This window comes from Pleurodeles waltl, chromosome 10, assembly GCF_031143425.1.
Source record: "Pleurodeles waltl isolate 20211129_DDA chromosome 10, aPleWal1.hap1.20221129, whole genome shotgun sequence".
NCBI classification, from domain to species: domain Eukaryota; kingdom Metazoa; phylum Chordata; class Amphibia; order Caudata; family Salamandridae; genus Pleurodeles; species Pleurodeles waltl.
This window is the reverse complement of record NC_090449.1, coordinates 112,198,013-112,222,920: the sequence shown is the minus strand read 5'-3', so window position 1 is coordinate 112,222,920 and position 24,908 is coordinate 112,198,013. Positions and strand designations below refer to the sequence as shown.

Genomic DNA, 24,908 nt, shown 5'->3' with positions numbered 1-24,908 from the left:
GTGGAGTTATATATTTTTTAAATGTTTATGAAGTACCACAGTACTTTCTCAAAAGTATCTAGAAAGTATCTCGGTACTTATTGAAATAAAAATTATATATGACAAATTAAAATTAGACATAATATAGGGTGGCTCTTGTAGTGTCATGCTGGACATGTAATGATGCAGTCCATCCCCTGGGGCTGCACTATCAACCACCCCATACCCATCCATCATGCCATTCAGTCAGGTGTTCCTACGAATAAAGAGGAGGGGCACTCATACCCTGGACCAGTCCTCTAACTATATGACTGCTGTCTGTGTCATTCATTAATCACCATGTGGGCCTAGGGTCCCACCATGGTACATTGGCAATGAGGCGTATTTGGCCCAGCTTCCGCAGTGCCCCAAACATATGGACAGTCGCCTCCGACTGTGAGAGGTGTAGACAAAACACCACGTCCTGGTCTGAGAGGAAAAGATATCGCCGTCATCATTGCAGCCGTACTGGTGAGGGAGGCTGCAGGGGAACTGCTCAACATACCTGAGACTTCCATCTCTAGGCAAGAGAGAAAAGGGCCAAAAGCAACTGCTGCCCTGATGGTGAGGAGGTGCAGCACAATGGCTGAGGAGCCCGCCTGGTGTGTGCAGTAGATAAAGCAGACTGGGGAAAGGCAAAAGGTTTGGGGCTTGTGAAGTGCACCCGCATGACACGCAACACTGGGGTGCAGCCAGCCCATGTCCGGCAGAAACTAGTAGCAGCACTCTGCGAACATTCCCCAATCCCATCAGGCTTGGGAACAGCGACATGGCAGGATGCGGCACCTGGAGCTGGCCTTCTATAGAGTTACAGAACTAAGAAATGACTAGATAAGCAATGGACAAACTGGTTAATGCTGCCTGAGGAGGCCATGTGCTGCGTGCCAGGCCCCAACCACCTTCCAAAGTTCCTGGTGTCTCCCTAAGAAGAAGAATACAGAGCCGCACTCTCCACACCCAACACCACCCATGTACCTTCAGTAGAGGGATCAACCCTCCGCCTGCCTCCCTCATTATAGAAGGGCTGAAGCATCCAGGCGCTGCGGCCCTAATAAGAGACAGAAAAGACAGGTTAGCTCCCGCAGCCACTCTACAAAACATGCCTTTGTTCCCCACCAAGACAGGGGAGGAAGACTACCAAGAGGCAGGAGCACACTGCTTCAGGTACAGCCCAACAGGTAAAGTGACCCTAGGCTGCTTTGCAGCAGCTGATAGAAGCAGAAGCCAGCCAGGAGCAGCATTCGCACGGCAGGGTGGGAGGTGAGCCCCCTGTGTGTGGGATTCAGAAACTAGGATGTGTGCAGAAAGCACAGTGCACCCCCTACTGGCTGACCACCACCTATATGCAGGAAGTAGAGAAGACTGGTCTGCTTCCTGTGGCAGTCATGCAACTTCAGCATTATGCCCAGCAAGAGAGGGAACAACGTGATCAAAGTGCAAAGAAGCACTCGGAGCACGGAGTGCTGAAAGAACAGGAAGCGCTGTACCAGGAGGAGCAGCACCACAGGTGAAGCAAAGACCAAACTACACTGCAGCTGTGCCATTTGCTTTCAGAATCCCACTGACTTCCAAAGTTAACAGGGCAAGGAAAACACGGAGCTACATTGTGCCCACCTCAAATACCAAGGCACATGCAGCAATGGGAGAAGCCTCTTGCCTCCTTTTCCCGGACTGGAGCTACTGAATCGGCTCAGAGGGAGAAGCCATGAAAGGTGCTGAGATCACCATCCGCATCCCTGGTGGCAGCCTACTGTGATCGGAGGCACAGGCGAGAGGCTGCACCAGCCCCCCTACACACCGCTCAGACCATGGATGTTCTCCTGCCGGCACTGCAGGAAGGTAAAATTACTGTTTGGCTCCCGCTGCAGCAACCTTCAGATACTGGAAATGAGGGGAGGCAGAGCACCACACACAAGGAGTACAGAAATGTGGACACTTTATAGCAAGAGAAGTGACTCGCCAAATAGAAGAAAAGAGGATGAGGTTGAGCACACTGATCCATGCTGACCAGTCTGGGAGCTCTCCCGAGGAGCTGGCCAGCACTCGCACACCTAGAGATACTACACCATCATCTCATTGCTTGCCAAAGAAATACAAAAAAGCATGCCCTGGACCAAATGAGAGACATTGCCAAGAGAGGACAGTAACAGACCGGTGACTGCCAGCTAAGGTACTCCCGCAAATCACAGTGACAAAGCCTGCAAAGGCACCCAGCCAGGAGCAGACCACTGTCCCATCCGCGGAACAGTCGAAGCCCAATGCCCTCTGAGATGAAGAGAATCGGAGGAGCCGAGGAGGACGAGGGAGAAGAGTATTGACAGTGCATGATGGAGATGTGGAAGGCACCAGGATCATCAGATGCAACCCACAGAGTGCTACCAACTAAAGAGATTCAGAACTCCAGAAAGACCACACTGGTTCTCCACGCCTGCCAGATGGACACAACCCTAGACAGGAGAAGATCTTGGGAAAGTGAGGCCAAACTAGAAGGTGGACAGATGTACACTGTGCTGCAACTGTGGTCCAGGGACTACATCGTCATGCCACACCCATACAACCATGCCCAGTGGCAACGACAACTCCAGGTGCAAATCCTTCACCAACCAGAAAAAGAAGACAGACCCACAGCTCCCATTGAAGAAGGTTGCAAAAGAGGGAACGCCTTGGAATAGAAGCCCCACGGAAGTCCCAGAAGAGGGAACACTCAACATGTGCCATGTGGCACACAGTACCAATCAGCAACTACCCTGATCATCACCAAGCCAGAGCGCAACACCAGTTTACCACTGAAGATTCCCAGTGCTGAAGAAGATGCATTCCCGTACCCCCCCCCCCCTTTCATCCTTTGCTTGATATTTCCACTTGGAAATAACTTTGTTACGTAGGTGGCATGTAACACGTAAGGTATTGTTTTTTTTTCAGATGGGAATGGGAAAAAAAAACATATAATGGATTCCTTTAATTTCTTCCTTCGAGCCACCTCTTCTTCTTCCTGTTGCAACAGCACTGGATCATCTTCTTCAGCCATTACAGTTATCCAAAAGGAGCAAAGTGGCTTTGGAAAAAAATATATCTTCCAAAAAGCACAACCTTCTCTGTTGACGGTATCTAATGGCATGGGGCTCAGGGATATACTTTTCCTGTTTCCTCCAATTGACAGAGGTGTGTAAGCCAAAGAAATGCTGTTTTACAAAAATGAAAGTAATGGGGTGGCATCTTAATAATATTGCTGCAACCGTATAGTTCACAAACACAACCTACAGTTACAATATTAACACGTATACTATGAAAACATAACAAGCCACGAAAGAATAATTATTTGGTGTAAATATCATTTTTAAAATTTACGTAGGTACAGCGGTACTTTCAAGGAAGTGGAAATGAAATTAAAACAATCATGCAGACACTAATTACCTTCATAATAAACTTTGAATGATTGCAAAAGTATTGTTGTACCCAAAAATAATTAGATAATTAATACCACAGTAAACCACATTATATGATTGGAAACATATTTAGAAAAAACATACAAATTCAATGGAAAAAACAAAGGTATATGATTAATTATAGTTAGGAATACTTTATTTAATATTTTGATGGAAAACCAACAAAACATAAACCTTAGAAATTCAAAAATTATAGTCATAACTTTATAGTTACAACTTAAAGCTGTAATCTAAGCCCTGGCCAAAGCTTACTATAACTCAAGTACCTCAGTATAGAGTGTTGTCAATTCACAAGCGAGACTATTAACTATAACTCGGTCCTCTACCATGCACAGTTTTCGCATACATTATATGATTTGAGATGCTGTGAGTGTTGTTGTGAATGCTGTGATTTAATGTGCTATAAGTGATGTAATATGAAAGGGTATAACCTGTGCATGGGGAAGGCGAGCAAATTCTAATTAAGTTTAGTCTGGCTAGCAAGTTGACCACGATCTATACGGAGATGTGCACGTTATAGTAATTTTTGAGTGGGTGTCCATTATAACTTTAAGTTATAACTATAAAGCTATACCTATAACTTTTGAATTCCTAAGATTTTGTATTCTCCTTCTCTCCCTCTCCCTCCGGTCTGTTCAGCTATCATTCAGATTTTGCTTCTGCTCACCACCGCATATAGCACTGGGTCATGTCATTTCAGCCACTGATTCATATCCTCTTGAAAAGCATTGGCAAAGCCAGTAGGTCTCACCTATGCAAGAGTTATCGGCTTTGCCAATGTGTTTTAGCCATGTTGTACACCAGGGTTGCTTCTGTTCAGCACGGCTAGAAGTTAGTGGTGTAGAGGAGAGTGGTGTGGTGTGTTGTAGAATGTAATGGCAAAAGTGTAGTAGTGTCGTGTATTAGAGGGGCATAGAGTGGTATAGAGTGCAATGGTGTAGAGTGGAGTGCTGCAGATTGCACTGGTGTGGACTGAAGTGATGCAAAGTAGAGTGGTGTAGAGTAAGTGTTGTAGAGTGCATTGGCATAGAATGCAGTAGTGCAAAGTTGAGTGTGGTAGAGTGCAGTGTTGCAAAGTAGAGTGTTGTAGAGTGCATTGGCATAGAGTGCAGTGGTGTTGAGTACAGTGGTACAGAGTAGAGTGCAGTGGCATAGATTGGACTGCTGAAGAGTGCCTTAGCATAGAGTTTTGCCAAGTATAGTGCTGTAGAGTGCAGCAGCATAGAAGTCCGCAGCGTACAATGCAGCATTGTAGATTAGAGTGGTGGATAGTAGAGTGGTGCATATTAGAGTGGCATGATGTAAGGTGGTGCAGAGTGTAGAGGCATAGAGTAGAGTGATGCAGACTTCTGTGGCATACAGTGAAGTGATGTAGAGTTCAGAGGCAGAGAGTGCAGCGTTGCAGAATAGAGTGTCATAGAGTAGAGTGCACTTGCATAGAGCGCAGTGGCATAGAGTGCAGTCAGTGGTTTAGAGCAGAGTGCAGTGGTATAGAGTGGAGCAGATTGACCTAGAGAGCAGTGTTGTAGAGTAGATTGTTTCAGGGTAGAGTGAAGTGGTGTAGAGTGCAGTGGTGCAGCGCAGAGTGCAGTGGCATAGTGTTCTGACGTAAAGTGGCACAGAGTGCAGTGTTGCAGAGTAGGTTACACTGGCATAGAGTGCAGTGGCATTGAGTGCAGTGTTGCAAAGTGAGGTAGAGTGGAGTTTTGCAGAGTAGAGTGAAGTGGCCTAGACTATAATGGTGTAGAGTACAGTGGCGAAGAGTGTAATGGTGTAGAATAGAGAGGCGTAGAGTGCAGTGGGGCAGAGTTGAGAATAGTGCAGAAGTGGGACAGAGTAGAGTGGGTTTGTAGGGGGTTGCATTTTTAAAGTTAAAACTATATATGCCTATTATGTATTTGCAAAAAAAATATTAAATTGCAGGCTTGCCAGGCCTGCTGGTGCTGCCAGTGTGTATTACATTCTGCAGTTTCTAAAGGAAAAGCAAGTTTTTTTCAAGTGGGTGAAGTCACTTCCACTAGCACTTCAGAGAATTGACACGTACGGGGGCAAGCAGCTCCCCACTCTTCCTGAGGGGTGGCGGGCCACTGAAAGCTCGAGCCAGGCTTGACCTTGAATCCTTGCTCTGGCCCATCATGAAGTCCCGTTGGAACCTCAAGCTCCTGGCGAGCCGAGCCGAGCTTTCACATGGCTTCTGCAGCCGCGCCCACCCTACCCTGCGTTCCAAGGGGTGACACCGAAAGCTAACATTGGAGACAAAAGTGAGACATTTAATAACTGATTTATACCACGAGAAACCAAAAAACCCGGATTAATCACAGCTTCCCTGCTTAACCAAAAGGTGCGATTAGAGGCAAATATTTTATTTTACCAATCCACCTTTTTCCCCTATAGCATATCAATGCACCTTCCAATACGTGAGTTCGGAATACCAGCTGTACAAAACCTGTTGTGGCTGATTCAATAGACTATAATGTTCTTTCTATAACCAGCTGTGCCATAAACAGGCTTCATATAAGTGACTTGCTTCACAGTACAGCAGTAGCACTGTCGCCAGGGTGCAGCCGCGCATTGATAGTTCTAAGTTCAATACTTCTCAATGCAGTGCTATATTGTGAAGTATTGAGGTCAAACCATCCACATCTTAAAGAAATACTTTTATGAACTTTGAAGAGACTTTATTCATATTTTATGTGATGTTTGTTGTATGATTTTCATGGCAAACATTTTTAGGGTGCGAACACGGGCTCTGAGAGCCAAGCCAGGCCCTTGGATCGGCCCTGGCTCGGCTCGCCCTGTTAAAATGTTGGCTTACCCACCTCTGCTCTGTGACTATCATGTTCTTCTAAATTCTCCCTCCTTTAATTATGATAATTCTCTGGCTATGGTAGACTCTGATATTTATTTCTGTAGTGCTTCATATTAGATCCTGCCGTTTCCATGCGCTGTAAATAAAAGATGCTCGTGGTTCGCATGGGAGTGTCTGTGCACGCTTTATTGTTTTGCGCCATTATCTACCCTCACGGCCTCTGCCGCTCCCTCCATTGTTCTCCGGCCCAGGCATGACTCAGCCAGTCAGCTGACCCCTTTCTTGCCAGCCGACACCTCTGCTTCTGACGTCATCCGTCCTCAACTCTTCCCTGTCAGTCACCCATTCTTTCTTTCATTCTGTGGGACAAGCGTAGCGCCATGTTAGCTTTGTTGAAAAGAGATGTGCCTTACCAGCTCTAAAATCTTGTGTCCACTCTCGAAACGTTCAATGTAAGTGAAAGGTTAAAGAAACTATTTTTTTTAAAATCGCTTTTGATGGGCTCAAAAGCACTAACTCAGAAAGTACTATGCTTGCCTGCCCTCCTTCTTAAACTGAATGTTTGCACCTTAAACTTTACAAGTCCCAGAGTAAGGCAACCCCAGTCGTCTAGGGTTCAGCTTGCAAGAACGGTGCCAGGTTGCACCTGTAAGGTGTATGTATACCTGATCCATATTTCTAGAACAGGCACTGTTAATGCCAATAGGGCTGGTTTTAGCTACCAAACTTTTGACTTTGTCAGTGCTTCTTTTGTTTGGTCGTGGTTTTTGCAAACGTTTATTGGGCCGGGCCCTTCCAAATCCAATTGCCTACATTGTTTTGTTGGTTTTAGAAAGCACTCTTTGCCAATATTAGTAGTGTCTGTTGCTGAAAAGAGCTACTGTGTGTGTTGTGTTCCTTGTGAAAGGGTAGAATGTCTTCAATCACATTGAGGTTAGTCAGTGGCTGAAATGCGGTAGTAGACAGAAAGAAATATGCAAATGCTACAATAATGGGTGAAGCCGACTGGCTGAAAAATGTTACGATACAGCAACAGGCCAATGATTGGAGAGAGCCACAAATCCTGATCTCGATTCAGATCATAACTTGAACTCCAAGTAAAGTGGGAAATGTAACAGCACTGCCATCATTAGAGTCAGAAAGGAGTGTGCAGGACTGAATTCCACCCTTGAAGTTGTGCACATGTGACACAGCTAGGGAAACAAGCATTTGAAATGCAATGGGTCTCGTGTTTGCTCGAGTCAGACCTATTAACGTTGTAAATTCCCAACTTGACTTTTCTTGCCACATAAATTGAAAATGAAAAGTAAAACAGTTGACGTATGCAAGCCAGTTCAAAGCGCTATGAGCGTGAGCGCTAAGGAGAGACACAAAAGGAAAAAAGTTTGCTCTCAATCAAACGTATCAACAAACATGCAAATGTCCGTGTAACACGGTCGATGGCCAAGGCAGTAACAAAACTGCCCCAAGGGAGGATAAACATAAAGCATTTACCAATGATGATAAAGGATTTTTTTAAAGGCAAGCTTATGAACGAGTGTTAGTGATGGGCATGAAGTGGGTGTGATTAACAGTCCACAGATATTTTACAACACATCAGAGCGCTTGCATGCTCGTCCTAAAGACAGAGCTTTTAAAAACTGGTGAGTTTTAATTGGTTTTCGTAAGATGTCAGTAATTCAGCAACCCTGGCAGTGGTCTCCTAAGGAAAGTTTTGTGTCCCTGCACTAGTTTATACATAAAGGAGAGGAGAAAATGGGCTGGGTTCTCAAGATCTCCACCAGTGCCTGTATGGACTTGTTAAAACATACTGTCAAGACTATCAACCTCCTAAATTCTGGCGTGGATCAGAGTGACAGCCCTTATTTTTGTCTTCTTTAACACATTGTAGGGTTTAGGGTTGTGATTTAAAGTGTCTTGTTGGGGATCACGTTCCCTTTTGTGAATGTGTTCTCTTTCCCCTAATTCTAGTTTTAAGGAGGACTTGGCGACTTCACAGAATTGCGCCGAACAAACAACAAACAACAAATGGCAAAAATCTATATTAATTGAAATAACCAATGGTGAGTTGGGTTACCAAATTTGCTAGATCTTGACGGCTGTGGAAAGGGCACCTTGAAGATTACTTCCCCCTTCCAAGACATTCACTCTCTATTACAAAATATACATATTATTGAAGTGGCTTTGCTAATGTGATGTCTATGACCTCAAGGCATTGTTCTACCTTAATAGCTAACTATTTAGGAGCAATAATAAATTTTGTGTGCTTAAAATGATTTGAGAATTCTTATATATAATTGTGTATAAAACTCAGCCATACATTATATTTGATAGTCACCAAGACGTTCCACAGCCCTATTTTGATTTGACATAAACCAATTTTTCTTACGCATGATTCTATGGGAGCTTCAGTGAAATCTTTAAAAGCATTTGTGGTGATTTTTTGTTTTGTTTTTTAAAAAGACAATATTTCTTTCATAGAATAATGTGCATTGGTTAGTTCATTGTGTTTTTTCAACATAAATTGCAACAGTAGTTGGAATTTGACAGATTTTCTGATTTGGAAACAAACCCTATGTTTTTTTCCTTACAAGGAAATGACAAGCACTGTTTCTGAAAAGTTTCTGTCAACTCTTCCATTTGTTACAAATTTCAGCACAATTGAATCTTTCCTATTTTCTGATCATTCAGCGGGCCTTTTCAAGCATATTGTACAATGGTATTTTTCTATTCAGCTAAATACTTTGTTTGCCAAGTGAAATATTTTGAAAAACCTTGCATAATTGTCTGTGGAAACTGGAGATGCTTTAGAAGTAACCCGTGTGTGCAGTTTCAAGAAAAAAGGAGGGTTTGCCAGTGGAACTTTTAAGCAGAACACAATTTTTTATGACTTACTGTATTCAGATGTTTAGAGACGAAACAGGGCACAACCAAATGTTTGACCTTTTTTTAGGATAATTGAAGAGGGTCAAGACTAATTTGCATGTGGCTGGGTCCAAACTAGGGTGACATGGCAAGCAAAATAACAATGAATTAAACCCATATCTGTGACTGGGGATGAGTGTTTGAAAAGTTTCAACACTCCGTCCATCATTTTATTTTATTTTGTTTTGTGATGCTTCCTAGACATATATTTATACACTGAACGTATAGGTCCACTAACTAGTATTAAAACTGGAAGAGATGTTTGATCCGGTTTTATAGTAGAGAAAACGCAATTCTGTTAGTCAACAGCAAAGTGAGAAAGGAGTCTTTATGCAGGTTTAGTGATTATTTTGTATTCTAAATAGAGGAGTTAATGGCCTACAACGTGCTTGCCGAAATGAAAAATTAGGTTTTCATTAATTGTGTAATGATGCTATAGATCAGTTAAGTGGAGGGTGCCTATTTTTAACAGAGATTATTAAATGGATATTGCTTTACTGTTCTTCCCTCAAATTTCATTTTGTAACCCATGAGATACCTTTATTACAAAGTATGAAAAAGAAAATCTTCCAGACATTACATGCGCTTTTCAGAGAATTTCTTGAAGCATGCTCTAGAAAACTTGCATATTTTAGAAAAGGGTTTTATCTTCCTGTTTGGTTTTTGCCCACCATAGTGATTCCTGAAATCGAGCAGAATTTGCTACGAAACTTTACTTGGAATATCACATAGATGTCCCCTGAGAAGGGTCCATGCAGAACGCAATGTTTTTGCTTCTTTTCTGCAGAAATTCCATGTTCCCAGGAATCTTTGCAGAATGCATAATTTCTTGGAGATTCTGAAGAGAATTCCATGAAAAATTCACTGGAATTTACACATCTACAAGGTATGTGTACTGAAAATTGACTTTTTTTTTTTTTTTTTTTTTTTAACTTTATAGACTTTATGTGATTAGGTAATTGACAGAGTTTTTTGAAACTCCCAGACGACTAGCGATATGCTGAGTACAAATCGTGAGGGATTCTTTACACCAGTGTTTCCTCATAAAGGGGTTAATATATCTTTTTTCAGCCTAGCCTGCCTGCCGCATGTATTATATTTGTTCTTTTAGGATCCAAATTTGCCAGTTGCGTGTTGACTTCCATTCTGAATAGAATATGGACTTTTTCTGTGCTCTAAAATTAGCCAGAATCCATAGTACTCCGTGGTATGGGTAGTAAAGAGGTGCTTTATTTGCTTTAAAATCTGTCCTTTAACTATTGCGTCCTTGGGAGGTGAGTGACGTCATTTTTTTACATCTTGTTTTCAATTTATTTTGTTTGGATCTCTGGTTTAAAACTAGATATTCCATACCAACAATCCTTTTATCTGAGGGATTCCACTTCACATTGGTGTTCGCAAAGTACTGTAGATCAATGCAACAATTCTTAGCTTTTTATTGAGTATCAAGACCATTGTCATTGATTATGTCTCCCATTGTATCCTGCAGCTCCCTATACAGCATAGTGCCTTTCTTCCTACTTACATTTTTCAGAAACTTTACATTAGGGCGACATTCTTCACCTTGAGAAATACATTGTTTAATCCATTCGGACAGTCGTATAGTACCAGGACTATGTTATCACTTTATTTTTTTCTGTTTTCATTTTTTATCTTAGTGGTGACATGGGAATTTAAAATGCTTGTGTATTTTTCCACCTGACACTCCATTTGTTATATACGGCCAATTCTCCCAACAGTTATGTGTCCATATTTTCTATCAGGTGCATTAATCGCTCCAAGATTAATCTCAGCTTGATTAATATTGAATTTCTGAATCTTTAAATCCATTATTGTTTTAATCAAAAAGTAATATTTTGTTATTTTTGTAAAAACTGTTTTTTCTGTCTGCGAGAATCGCAGTACCCCCTCCCCAAATCCTTTTTTGCATTTTTTAAAATTAATCTTACTTTTTTCTTTTTTAGTGCCAGTTGAGATCCTCATGATCATCTGAACAGCACCCCTGTATCTTTTTCTCTGCAGTCGTTCCTTACCCTATACTATTCCTTCCGAATAATCCTAGTCTTGCCTGCTTACCTTTCCCCCTTTTTGCCAATACATTTTGGGATCCAAGTGTTTTTTTCCACATTTCATTTTTTGCACCACACGTTTAATTACTGATAAAAACACGTCACGCAAATTCTTAAACCGCCTGGGCAAGCAACTCTGTTTTTATCGTCCTTTACTTTTTGCTGTGCTGCAGCAATACTGAGGAAACTCATACCACCTGAATGAAACTGCACACAAAAAGCTACAATAAAACATCTTGAATGAATGGATCATACATATCTTTTATGGTTTATGCTCTAGACTAAACTTCTGACTGGGTCTTCAAACATTACCCTCTCTTAATTAAGTGAAATGCAAAGAGCATAAGAAGTCATGTCAACATTTCAGGCGACTGATGTTTTTTTGTTGCTGTTGGGCAGTGCAAATGATGTATTTCAATGTAATGTTGCCCATTGTATCTGAACACTCTTGGAAGCTGAGTAAAGGGGAAGAAAGTGAAACAGGAGTGCAGTTCTTCAGGTGTCTGCATTTCCGGCAAATGAAATCAGCATTTGCAATGCAATGGGCCTCGCATTGGCTATGGTCGTTGTAAATTCCTTACTGGACCTTTTTTGCCACATAACTGAAAAATGAAAAGAAAAACAGTTCACATAAGCAAGCCGATTCAAAGTGCCCTGGCCGCCATGAGCATGAGCACGAAGGAGAGACACAAAAAGAAAAAGAAGTTCGTCCAGTCAAACATATTGGCAATCGTGCAATTATCCGTGTAAAAGGGTCAGTCTGCAAGGCGGTAACAGAACCTCCCCAAGACGGGACAAATGTAAAGCATTTGAAAATGATCACAAAAGATTTTTGAAAGGCAAGCCCATAAATGAGTGAAAGTTATGGGTGTGAGGTGGGCATGGTTAAAAGGCCATTAGACTTATAACAGGTCAACGCACTTGCATGCTTAACCTAAAAAGTAGGGTTTGCTGCTGTTCTGCATGACTGTCCTTGAATGCTATGCCTGTTTTGAATATGTTGCTTAAATAAATAGGTGAGAGACCATAATCTCCCATGCCAGAGCTCTGGTACTGCAGCCTCTCTCTGGTAGCGCCAGGGCTCCTTTGGAGTAATAGTCATAATTTCGTAACAACCAGAAGGCAGATTAAAATTGTCTGTCTTGTGTTGTGATCACACCTGGCCCAGACTACTGAAACTGCAGGTGTTTGTGTTCCATCCCCTTTTCTACCACCATAGGCAGTCCATTTGGTAGTTGACTTCCTTCTCTCCTCTGGCATTATCAGTCAACTCACTTACTAAAGAATCAGACATAATATCAATTTTTCTTTAGTAGTAAGTTGAATTTTTGATTGGATTGGAAAGGTGCGTGCATATGGAATATGTGAATCACAATTTGTAGTTTCTAATGGTCAGATCTATGTTTGTGTGTACTATTTATAAACTTGGATTCCTAAAATGCTTTAAAAATTCGGCCCACATGTGGGACCAAGGAAAGAGGACTTTCTGCCTAGTTCTGTTTGTACAGGAATAGAGCATACTCTCATGTGGTAATTTCCTGCATATCATAATAAGACTCAAAAGTTTGTTTTAGCCTACACAATACCCACATGAGGACCTGAATACTTACTCAAGCATTTCTACCTACATGTCCTTGCCGTCCTCTGGAGCAGGGTGACTCTTGTGGGCATCCCCGCTAGTCTTCCTCCACAGGGATCTGCAAAAGATTATTGGGCACCAGGCGGTGCCCCTCCATTCTGCATTCCGAGATCCTGGGAGAGTAATCACTGCTGCAGCTTCTTCTGTGGGTCTTCAGCCTGAGGGCTATGGCTATAAATTCAATGGTCATCTGTAGCTCTGGTTCTCCCTCTATCTAGCAGTCCAAAAGTCATCCACACTTAAGATGACAGTGAAACTTTGAGACTTGATTCACTGAAAGGGATTGCTTGTCGAAATTTGCAATTCTACGAGGACCCTTGATGTCCTCCTTGAAGGGTTCTGGTTGAGTGTGACTGTCTTCTTCCTGCAGAGTTAGTGGAAGGCCATTTGGGATTACTTGGACAAAATTCCCAACCTATTGAACAACTGGCATCTCAGCTCTTGAAGAATGTCTTTAATAAGCAACTGTTGTTCCCCTGGCCTGTTCCCTCCTGGGGCTTGTCTTTGCTCCTCCAGGTTTGCAGATGGCTCTCTGCAACTCTTTATCTGCCCCAACTCTTAAGCTTCAGGCTTATAAAGCTGTGTTTTTTAGGTCATTTCCTGAAGGCACAAGCTAGATATATTTCGTGTTTTAGTGTGGAGGCACCATCTGGACGCATTTGGTTGTTTTCATGTACTGTTTTGTTTTTTTTCTTCAAAAAAGTAATACGCCATTGATAGAGCGAACCGTAGTAACAATTTACCTGTGTTCGGACGCTCTTTAGGCCGATGAATCTTTTGACTAAGTGGGAACTCTCTGTACTCTTAATCGATCAATTTCCTGAAATCAATAATCAATAACGAACATAAGCAATACCTTGATCAACATAACACTTAACGATTAATCCAGAATACATTTTGGCGAACCCTGACCTTTCAGTCAGGAATAACCACACCAGTTTATTGCAAAGTTAGTGAATTTATTTCCCTATATTAATAAAGCTAGCACAATATATATGTGTCTCAACACCAAATGATAAACATAAATGAACATTAATAGCTGTCCATAACGTCGGAACAAGTGTAATCTATGTAGCATTTGAATCACAAGGCATTCGATAATGGCAATGCAAAGCACTAATACGATAATCTGTAATGAGCTAATTGCGTACATTTAGTCAGCATAACAAGATCTCAAATTGCATCGTGCGACATATGGAATCCTCATCTAACCTCAAATTAGCATCGGCATGTGGGACTTCATGCAAAGACAATTTAGCAACATAAATTTAGAAAACTCCTAGCTGGGGCTCTTATCAAAATCAGCAGTTGGTTACCTAAAAGAAACACAATGCAATTTTACAATTTCCTTTCATAATTACCAATTACGATCAGCAATCAATGAAGTCTTCGTCTCACAGGTATCGTTTCTCGGTCAGCATGGGACGGGACAAAGGGGCAGGGGTGAACGGGACAATTGCCTCACGGTGGCAAAGTAAAACTACTACTTCATGCAAAGGGATCAAAGTTAAAGTCTCTAGGGCAAGAATCATCAAAGTCTCTTTCTCTCGATTAGAGAAAGCATCAAAGTCTCTCAAAATGGCGTCGCAGCAAAGTGGGCCATAATAGCTACGAAGTCTGCAAAATGGCGGGATGTCCAATAATGGCCTCTAATAGCGCAATGGCTAACTTCTTCTCGTGCACCTGGTTTTTATAGACAACAGTTCGAATCCAGTAGGGTCTCCATTGGAGGGTTCATAGGTTAGCTTCAAATTGTCCAATCAAAAAACGACAGTTCTCAAGCTTTTACTTAAGCATACATTATCCTTGGAGATGGGTACGCAAATCGCAACATTGTCTACCAATTAGCTCACTTTCAGAGCCTCCATTGTCCGCACCTGCAAGTCGACCTTGAATTAAAGAGAAAATATGCCAGGCTGGCACGAAACTTTAAGATAAGCATGTGAACAGTTTCTGTGGAAAAGTACAGCTTCAAGCAGAAATACACGTTTAATAGCACATTGGAAAAATACGAACATCTAAACCGTGAGACCAGGCCACTAGGCCAAAGCCTCCTCTAAAGTAATGCTAATCTAACGTAGTTTGAACAAGCAAATCGTAGCACACGTTTATGATTATGTCGGATTAGTGCAATTCTAATACACCACGTTATATAAAGCACGCTTATAAATGTTGGCAAACTACTCTAGGGGCACATTTTGTCCCCGTACAATCTTTATTAGTTCGGTTAATGTCACACATGATTATTTCACACTACGTTTATGCGTTAATAAATCAAAACCTTAATTTTCTGCTTCATCAATCCCTCCTCTGATGACTACTTGTCATCACACAAATTATGCCCACAAATTTTATTCCATTAAAATTCTGTCAGTTCCCTTTTCCTTTTAGTTCCCCTAGTTTGCGCTTTGTATTCTTCTGCCATTCTTTTCATAATTTTCTCCTCCTTTCTTCTTTTAATTCTTTCCAGAATCATTATTATTCCCCAAATTCCAAATACACAAATTATCACTATTAAAATTCCCTCTATTATTTTTAACAATATTCCATTCCAAATTCCCCCAATCCAATGTCCCACTGAAGCAAGTCCTTTTCCAACCTTCTCCCACACTCCTGGTTCTTTCAGTTCCTTCAAATCTGCACTTTCTTTTGTTAGATTAGCAAGCATAGTTTTAATTTTCACACTATTGTCAGGTATATAGGTACAACAGTGTCTTGCACCAAGCATTTTGCAAACACCACCATCTTTTGCTAAAAGAATGTCTAAAGCAAGCCTATTTTGAAGAGTCATAGCTCTTTCCGCTGCAAGTTCAGCATCTATCAGGATTATAGCACCTGAAAACTTTGTCAACATGTTATCCACTATAGTAGACAACTTTCTTATTTTGATGGAATTCAGCACAACTCCCAATGAAGGAATCATTGCTCCAAATATATCACCTACCACAGCAGCTGCGGTCTCTCTTTTCTGGATACGATGGGATCCGGATGTCTTTTGAATCATCGATAGGTCATCCAGTTGATAAACCTTTGGGAACACTATACCCAAATAACATCTTCCCCACCATCCCTTCGGAAGACGATAATAGGCATTATACCCACAAATGTAATATGCACCTGGAATGACAGGGTCAAGTCCGTCCATCATGAATGTCCATTTGGCCTTAAAGATAAACGTGTGTTTACACTCACTCGCCCCTACAAAAATGTTGTCATAATAAGATTCACCTCGATATATATACAAAACTTCCCTACATGCCAAGCATCTAAAGCAATTTTCCCCTGTGTCTTTATTGCAGCAAAATCATAATTATCTACTGAAGTCCTCTTATGTAACTCCTTTTCTAATTTCGCCTTCATTTGAGCCCTTCTATCATCTGTGCGATCTAAAAAGCTTATTTCTACTGCAGAGAGTGAGCAGGTAAGATTTTCCCTATGAGCGTGAGCCGTTTCAAAAGGTAGCATTGGCTCGAAAAATTCCCTCATAATTTTAGCATCCCAATCTTTTGCAGTCTGGCTTAGCTGCGCTATTATAGGTAGGAACATAAGCAAAGGTAACATCATAATTTGAGTAAAAATACTGTATGTTAGTTTGACCATAAAACCTAGACATTACTATACTACATGTAATCCCGTATGTAAGAGGCATGTGGTGGTATGTCACCCCTTCCTTCACTGATGTCGGTATCTGGGTACACACATAACAATCTTTCGCATCCATTGTCTCAACATATTCTGTTAGTAAGCGATAGAAAACATTATACGAAAGCTCTTTCCTATCATGCAAGAGTCTCTCATCCAGTGCTAGCCTTTTCAATGCGGTTAGTTCAGTGACAGTAACAGGAACAAAAGTAGAAGCCTCAATATTCTCATTCTCACCCTTTCCATGCATTCCAAGTACAATTGCCATTATTATTAGTACACATGTAACTACCAAGCCTATACACACATATTTACAATATTTCTTTCTATTGTTTTGCGTCATGATCTGTATAGAATCAGAGAGCTAGAAGCACTTATAAATGAAACTATTTAACAATTCAGTTACGAAGCTGAGCGAGCGCAATGTTCACACCGTCTTCTCCAAAGGCCAAGTCACTTATCGGTTAGCAGCATTTGTCTCAATTCGGCAATAACTCAGTCTTTATCGGTTTAGCAAATGTCTCATCCGGTTTAGCAATATCTCAGCTGGTTGTTTTGTTTCACGTTAGATTGTAGCAAGCAATATCATTTATCACCCTTTCAATCAACACTGTCCATAAAGCTTTTCTTTTCTATTGGTATCTCTTCCTCTTCTTCGTTCTCGATGCTTAGAGATACAAACTCGTCAGTCCAATCGTCATTGACTGCATATGCCCATTCAGGACCAGAATATCTCCTGTTTGGTATCCTTTTCCTTTTCAGTTTTGCTTCTCTTTTCGATTCTGCCTCGCTGGTACTTTCCTCTTTTGTCAAGTCCTTTTCTTCACTCGAGGTTGGTACCACGACAGACACTTCTTTTCTTTTCTCTTTTACTTTTGGCCTTTCTCCGTCGTTCAAACCTTCTCCGGACCTTTGTTTTACTGGTGATATACTTAATCTCCTCTTTGCACCATGTCCATTTGATGGACCTGCGACCTTTTCTGTAGAGGTTTGAACTTTTTCGTTCTGCTCTGCCTTGTCCCCTCCTTCAGGGGAATCGATCACGTTCTCTTTTTCTTTTTCTGTATCGTCTGTTTCTGGGAAAGCCCCCTTCTGATCAGGCTCTCCTGCTTTTTCACCTTTTTCGAGCCCTTCGTCACCGTTACTTTCGTCAGGCTCTGTATCACTTTCAGCTGCTTCAGGTTCTTTGTCACCTTCAGCTGCTTCAGGCTTTTTGCTACCCTCAGCTGCTTCAGGCTCTTTGTCACCTGCAGCTTCTTCGTCGCTGTCTGAACTTTCTCCTTGGTCTTCCCCAAGTGAGTCGGACTCTTCGCCCTCCAACAATATCTCTTTCTCTCCTGCTTCTGCTTGTTCGCTTTCAGTTCGCTTTTGTCCTGTCTCAGCACTCGGCACTGTTTTATCAGGCACTGGCAGTCTCAGCGTTTCAGCTTCCTCATCTGTGGGACACAACACCTTCTTTGTGTGACTGGCGTGAATCCAGTTGGGAACCCCCGCACACTTCACAGCGGTAGTTGTCGTCAGGATCACTTGGAAAGGGCCTTTCCAACGGGGTTCCAGACACGACTTCCTCACGTGCTTCTTTACCACGACCCAGTCACCAGCTTTCAGTGCGTGTCCTGGACCTTGGATCGGTGGCAAGGTGGTTGCTTCCACCTGGTGAGAGAAAGAGCGAACCACGTCAGCCAGACCTTTGCAGTAGTCTAACACCATATCATCTGTAATATTCAAAAGCGCGTTTGCGGGAACTGCAGGAAGTCTCATAGCCCTGCCCATGAGAATTTCGTGCGGAGACAATCCAGTTTTTCTATCAGGAGTGTTTCTCATTGACATTAGCACTAAGGGCAATGCGTCAGGCCATTTCAAATTTGTTGATGCACATATTTTCGCCATTCTTGATTTCAGTGTACCATTCATCTGCTCCACCAGTCCTGATGCTTCAGGGCGATAGCTACAATGCAGTTTCTGCTCAATGTTCAGCGCTTCGCAAAGTAACTTTATCACCTCGTTGTTGAAGTGACTTCCCCTATCTGATTCTAAAGAGATCGGGAATCCGAAACGTGGTATCAACTCTCTCAATAATAGCTTGGCAACTGTAAGGCTGTCATTTCTACGTGTGGGGTATGCCTCAATCCAGTGACTAAAAATGCACACGATCACCAACACATATTTCAGACCTCCATGCACAGGCATCTCAATGAAGTCCATCTGCATACGACTAAAAGGCCCGCTTGCCCTCCCAATGTGACTCGCGTTCACAACTGTTCCCTTTCCTGGGTTCATCTGCTGGCAAGTGACACATCGATGGCAAACTGCTTCTGCAGCTTGACGAAATCTGGGGTTAAACCAATCAGTTTTGAACAATCTTATCATGGCATCTCTCCCTAGGTGAGCTTGCCCATGATAGAACCGCGCAAGCTGTGATAAGAGACTATTTGGCAAAACAAATTTTCCCTCATGTGAAACCCATAACTCGTCTTGTCTCTTTATACATTGTGATTTAATCCAGGAATCTCTTTCATCCTCCCTGACATTATTCTGTAGTGCTTTTAGTTCCTCTATTGTATCTACGACCTTCAAGGCAAATGCTTCAGCTGGTTCGAGTTCTGGCTCACTTATTGAGTTCCATTCATCTCTCAGTAATATACAGTTCAAGGCACAAAATCTTGCGACTTGATCCGCATATGCATTTCCCAGAGAAACATAGTCCTGTCCTTTCGTGTGAGCACTGCACTTTACCACTGCAACTTCAGCTGGCACTTGAATGGCATGTAACAATTCCCTTATTCTTTCCCCGTTTTTCACTGGGGATCCTGAAGAAGTCAGGAAACCTCTCTGTGACCATAGTTGTCCAAAGTCATGCACAATCCCAAACCCGTATTGGCTATCAGTGTAAATGGTGACTTTCATCAATGCAGACAGTTGACATGCTCTGGTGAGGGCTACAAGTTCTGCTACTTGTGCAGAATAGACTCCTTGGAGCCATCCCGCTTCCAAGACCCCTGTTACAGTACATACAGCATATCCTGCTTTCAAAATCCCCATCCCATCTCTTAGACATGAACCATCCACAAAAAGAATTTGGTCATTTTCATCAAGCTTAGTATCTTTAATGTCCGGTCGGGGTTTTGTGCAAAATTCAGTCACCTGAAGGCAGTCATGCTCGACGTCTTCAGCGTTCTCAATTTCGACATTTTCTCCAGGAAGCAAGGTTGCTGGATTCAACGTAGTGCACCTTTTCAGCTGCACATTCGGTGAGCCCAGAATAATCGTTTCATACCTTGTGAGTCTTGCTCCAGTCATGTGTTGCGTTCGGGAGCGGGTCAAAAGTATCTCAACTGAGTGAGGGACCATGACTGTTACTGGGTGTCCCATCACTATTCCTTCACTCTGAGTGAGGCTGATACCAACTGCTGCTACGGCGCGCAAACACCCTGGGAGTGCTGCTGCGACCGGATCCAAAGTAGCTGAAAAATACGCTACTGGTCTGTTTACGCCACCATGGGCTTGAGTCAAGACAGACAAAGAACATGCATCACGTTCATGGCAAAACAATGTGAAAGGCTTCGTGTAATCAGGCATACCTAAAGCTGGAGCCCTGCACATGCACTCTTTCAATTCAACAAAAGCATCCATCTCATCTCCTTTCAGCTCAATTTGATCCAAAGCATCCTTCTGGGTCAGTTTCAGTAAAGGCTTCGCTAGAGTGGAGAAGTTGGGAATCCACTGGGGACAGTAGCCCACCATTCCCAAAAACTTCCTCACCTCCCTTCTCGTCTTAGGCGGTCTCATTTGAAGTACACTTGTAATTCTTTCCTTCATTATTCTCCGTGACCCTTTCTCTATTTGGTGACCCAAATATTTCACTTTCTTCTGACAGAACTGTAATTTGGAAGGAGACACTTTGTGTCCATTCCTTCCCAAATGGTTCAACAGAGCAATGGTATCGGCTGTGCAGCCACTTTCTGTCTTTGATGCAACCAGTAAGTCGTCAATGTACTGTACTAGGGTTGACTTGAATGGCAACTCTAACTCTTCCAAGTCTTTCTTTAGAACCTGATTGAATATTGACGGTGACTCAGAAAACCCTTGAGGAATTCGACACCAACTGTACACTCTGTCTAGGAATTTGAAACAAAAGAGAAATTGGCTGTCCTCATGAAGAGGCACAGAAAAGAATGCTTGTGACAAATCGATGACCGAGAACCACTCAGCATCGCAAGGAATTTGAAACATTATCACAGCTGGATTCGGTACTACTGGGCAGCATTTGACTATGATGTCATTTATTTTCCTCAAGTCTTGCACAAGTCGGACCTTTCCACTTGGCTTTATTAGTCCCATTATCGGTGAATTACATGGACTACTTAACACTTCTTTCAGTACCCCCTGTTTTACAAATTCGTCAATGAGTTGGGCAACTTTCATGAGGGTATCTTGTGCCATGTGGTATTGTGGGGTCTGGGGAAAGATCGCATTGGGCTTTACCGTCACTTTCACTGGTTCCACTCCTTTCATCAATCCCACCTCTTTCCCTGTCATGTCCCACACCTCTTTTCCGACTGTTTCCCGTAATTCGGCTGGAATATCTTCTTCAGTTATCATCGGGAAAAGGCAAATCAGAGGATACTCTTCATCGACCGTTTCCATTTCATCCCCCTCTACACTATCCTCTTCCTCCCCATCACTGCTCGTCTGGATTGTTATTCCTTTGTTCGAACACATGATCGAACATCCCAATTTGCACAATAGGTCTCTCCCTAACAGTGCTATTGGGCTTGAGTCGCATATCACAAACTGATGCACCCCTTGATAGTTACCGATGCTGACTGGTACCGGATCTGTTATTGGGTTCGTCAGGTGCCTGTTTGCTACTCCCACCACTTGAACTGTCCTCCCTGAGAGTGGCAAATTTGGTACTTCACTGCTCTTAACAGTTGAACGTGTGGCTCCCGTGTCCACCAAGAATGAAACACGATGACCCATTACTCTTCCCTCTACGTACGGACCCTTTTGATCAACTTCTAAGGATGCTGCAAGCACACAATCTCCTTCCTCTTCTGAGCTTTCACTCTCCCATACATTGTTTATTCCACTCTCACTGTGTAATGGGAACTGTTGTACGGTGCCATTTGTACTCATTACCTGACCCGAGACCTGTGGAGGAACCATCACTTGCTGCTGACTCATTGGTGCCAAAGGTATTTGCATTTGCTGATTAGGTACCATGGGTAACTGCTGTTGCATCGGCTGCATTTGCGTCATTTGCATACGAGGCATCTGCATCTGCTGCGGCTGCATAGGTTGTAATCCCTGCAATTGATTTATGGTCTGAAAATTTGGGTTTGGACCTCTCATTTTCGGTCCCCTCATTGTCTGAAATGCATTGACATCATTGTTTTGCTGACCAACACCTACACCTGCACCTGCACCTTCCTGCACCACCATCGGGCACTCGCGTTTCCAATGACCTACAATTCCGCACACGTGACACGGCATCACCTTCTTCATTGCCTGCACACCCGTTACAACAGTGTTTAAATCCGGACCATTATTCACAAAACCTCCTCTGCCTCTGCCTCTCGCCTGTGGCTGAAATGCCATGTTTCCCTGCAACTGCGGCTGCGGTTGCGGTACCTGCTGTTGGAACCCTTGCATCCCTTGCAAACCTTGCAGACCTGTCTGAGCTGCTTTAAGTTGCATCATCATCACCTTCTCTTTCAGCTTTTTCTGTTTCACCTCAATTTCGTCGCTACAGTATTTCGCATACGTCAAGACCTCATCAATCGGTTTAGACTGCCAACAAATCAAATGCGACTTTATCATCTGACTTATCTCTGGTCTCAGCCCTTCCACAAATCTGAACACAAAATGAAGCATATCCTTCGCCTCGATTGTTTCCGTGCCACTGTAATTCTTGAACGCCTTCAACAACCTCTCATAGTAACTATGAATCGATTCTTTTGCCTCTTGGGCCGTTCGATCAATCTTCTGCCAGTCCACATTTTTCGCGGCAACCTTCGTCTTCAAATGCTCAATCACCTTATAGTACAAACTCATCACCATAGGTGATGGTGCACCCGTCTCCCTGTCTCTCTCTGGTTCACTTGTCGGCCAACCTACAGCTCTTTTGCAATCCTCCCACAAATCTGCCGGAACCACGATCTCAAAGAGAGTGTTCAGGTCTTCCCAGAGACATTTTGCAAGTTTCACAAACCTATCAGTCTGTTGATACCATTCAATCGGCTTCTCTCTCAGTTTGGGAAAATCATCCGTAAATGACTGAATGTCGCTTCTGTGCCATGGTACATGTATTAATTTTCCCCCTGCTGTCTCCCTCATTGGTAACATGGTTACTGTCTCGCTGCTTTGTGGTCTTTTCTCATTATGCTCTGTAGCACTGTCCCTCCTCTTTTCCTTCCTCTTTATCCATCTGCTTTCCCACTTGTCTAAGCACCTCCACACTTGTGCACTCTGCAGCAATTCTCTGAGGTGTGTCTTCATGCCTGCTGACCTCATGTGTTCAAAATCTGTGGTCCCAAAATCCAACCTGTAGCTTCTGCTCAAGTGTTTCATCTTGTCTATGTCAACCCCGTTTCTGTCAGCTGCTTCCTGCAAGCCCTTATGTACCTTGTTCACTTCCTTCGTAATCCTGGGGCATAGATACCTCAGCTCTTCTTCCGTGTAGGATTCTAACCTATTTACACCCATAGTCCCTTCCACCAATTCTTGTGCTTCCATGTTCAACCTGACCCTATTCATATAGTCTTCTCCTTTCCCACTGGCTGAACTTTGTGTGGAATTCAAGCTGTTGAACCACTGTGTCAGCTGTTGCGCATTTACCCCCATCAGTGTAGCATTCACATCGACTGCCATTGAAGGTTGTGGCAACTTTTCAGTATTCAATGTTAAAGGTATTATCAGTGGGGGACTCGACCTCACCAGTGTAGGCTGAGCACATATGGGACTAAACTCCATCAAGGATCCAGATCCATTTGGCTGAGCCGCTATAGGAGTTATCCCTGGAGTGTTCTCTATGCACCTCCTTTCTGTCCCATTCTGCAGTATTGATCCCTGACCGCTCATACCTAAGTTAGGCTGACTGTACAGAGGTACCGGTGGACCTACAGTAATGGGTAGTGATATCGCGTCTGGGTTCTGTCCATTTCCCATGTTCTGAGGCATGTTCATTCCCATACTATGGGTCATTATTGCCGGCATGCCCATCTGACTCCCTGTCATCTGAGCATGTGCGTTTCCTCCCTGCATCTGTTTTTGAGGCATCATAAACTGAGTTGATTCAGCTTGTATCATTGTTGGGTTGTGACCATTCTGTACTCCCCTTACTGTTTGTTCTAGAACCATTCCTCCACTATTGTCACTGCTGTAGTACCCTGGCATCTGCGGTTGGTAATTTTCTGCTGGTTTCATTATGGGCACATCTGGATATATTCTCCCAACCTGCGGTATCTGCGGGGTGAACAGTAAACTCGGGTCCTTAGATCCCGATGGCGCTTCTGAACTCTGGGTTTCACTGTTCTGTACCGGTACCGGAGGGGCAGAACTGGTACTTGGACCTTGTCCATTTTCTGCATAAGGTGGTGGACGGTCGTTCAGCAATTGCATTATTAACTCCTCATCTTCTAACTCCTCTTCTCTTCTCAACTTTTCCTCGTCCTCTCTATCCTTGGGACACTTCCTGTCTGTCTTACAGGTAGCTTTCTTACCTGTCTCCTCTTCTTCCTTAGTAATTGCTGGAAACAATTTTATCCCCTGCAATATATCTGACCTCCACACCTTCTGCGCATTATCCCACCTAGCATCCGCTAGTGTCTTTTCTACCTTCCTCATCCTTGTTTCAAACTTATTTTTCTGTTGCTGTCTAGCCATTAATTCCCAGATCGCTAGAGCCTCAAACTGTGCTGGCCTTGGAGGCACCTTCATGTCATACATCGTGAATCTCAGATTCTCTAGAATCCTTATATTGAATGTCCCATGTATCGGGAACGCTACGCTCCCATGTTTCTCTGTCAGTTTGTGCCATTGCTTTAGCCAGAGACACGGAGCTACCCCTTTTTCCTCCATTACAATGTAAGCTGGTGTGCCCTCGGGCGGCGTCTCCTCTCCTACGCTCGCTTTGATGTAAGACTCCCCTTTCATCGCGCTCCTAAATGCTTTAAGGAATTTCATTTTCTCGTCTTTTATTTTACAAAGTTTATAATCAATGGGTCACTTTTATTCCACAAAGTTTGTAATCAATAGGTGACTTTAATTCCCGGAATACTCTTCGCTTGCCTTTCCCCTTCCAAACGAGCCCCACGGACTGCGTCCAATCCGTGCGCGACCCTTCTCTCCAACCAACC

General features: G+C 43.0%; 1 protein-coding gene across 2 annotated transcripts in view; it reads left to right on the top strand.

The window, feature by feature from the left end:
• The window catches only part of TMEM184A (transmembrane protein 184A), a 141,335-nt gene that overhangs the window by 36,830 nt on the left and 79,597 nt on the right, over positions 1 to 24,908 (top strand). Inside the window, exon 1 of one of the 2 annotated variants that reach the window (XM_069209920.1) lies at positions 6,705 to 6,725. The exons of the other annotated variant lie outside the window; for it this stretch is intronic. The gene's annotated coding sequence lies outside the window, so the exon portion shown is untranslated. Of the gene's footprint in view, positions 1 to 6,704; positions 6,726 to 24,908 lie in introns of those variants that run through there. 2 annotated transcript variants of the gene reach the window in all.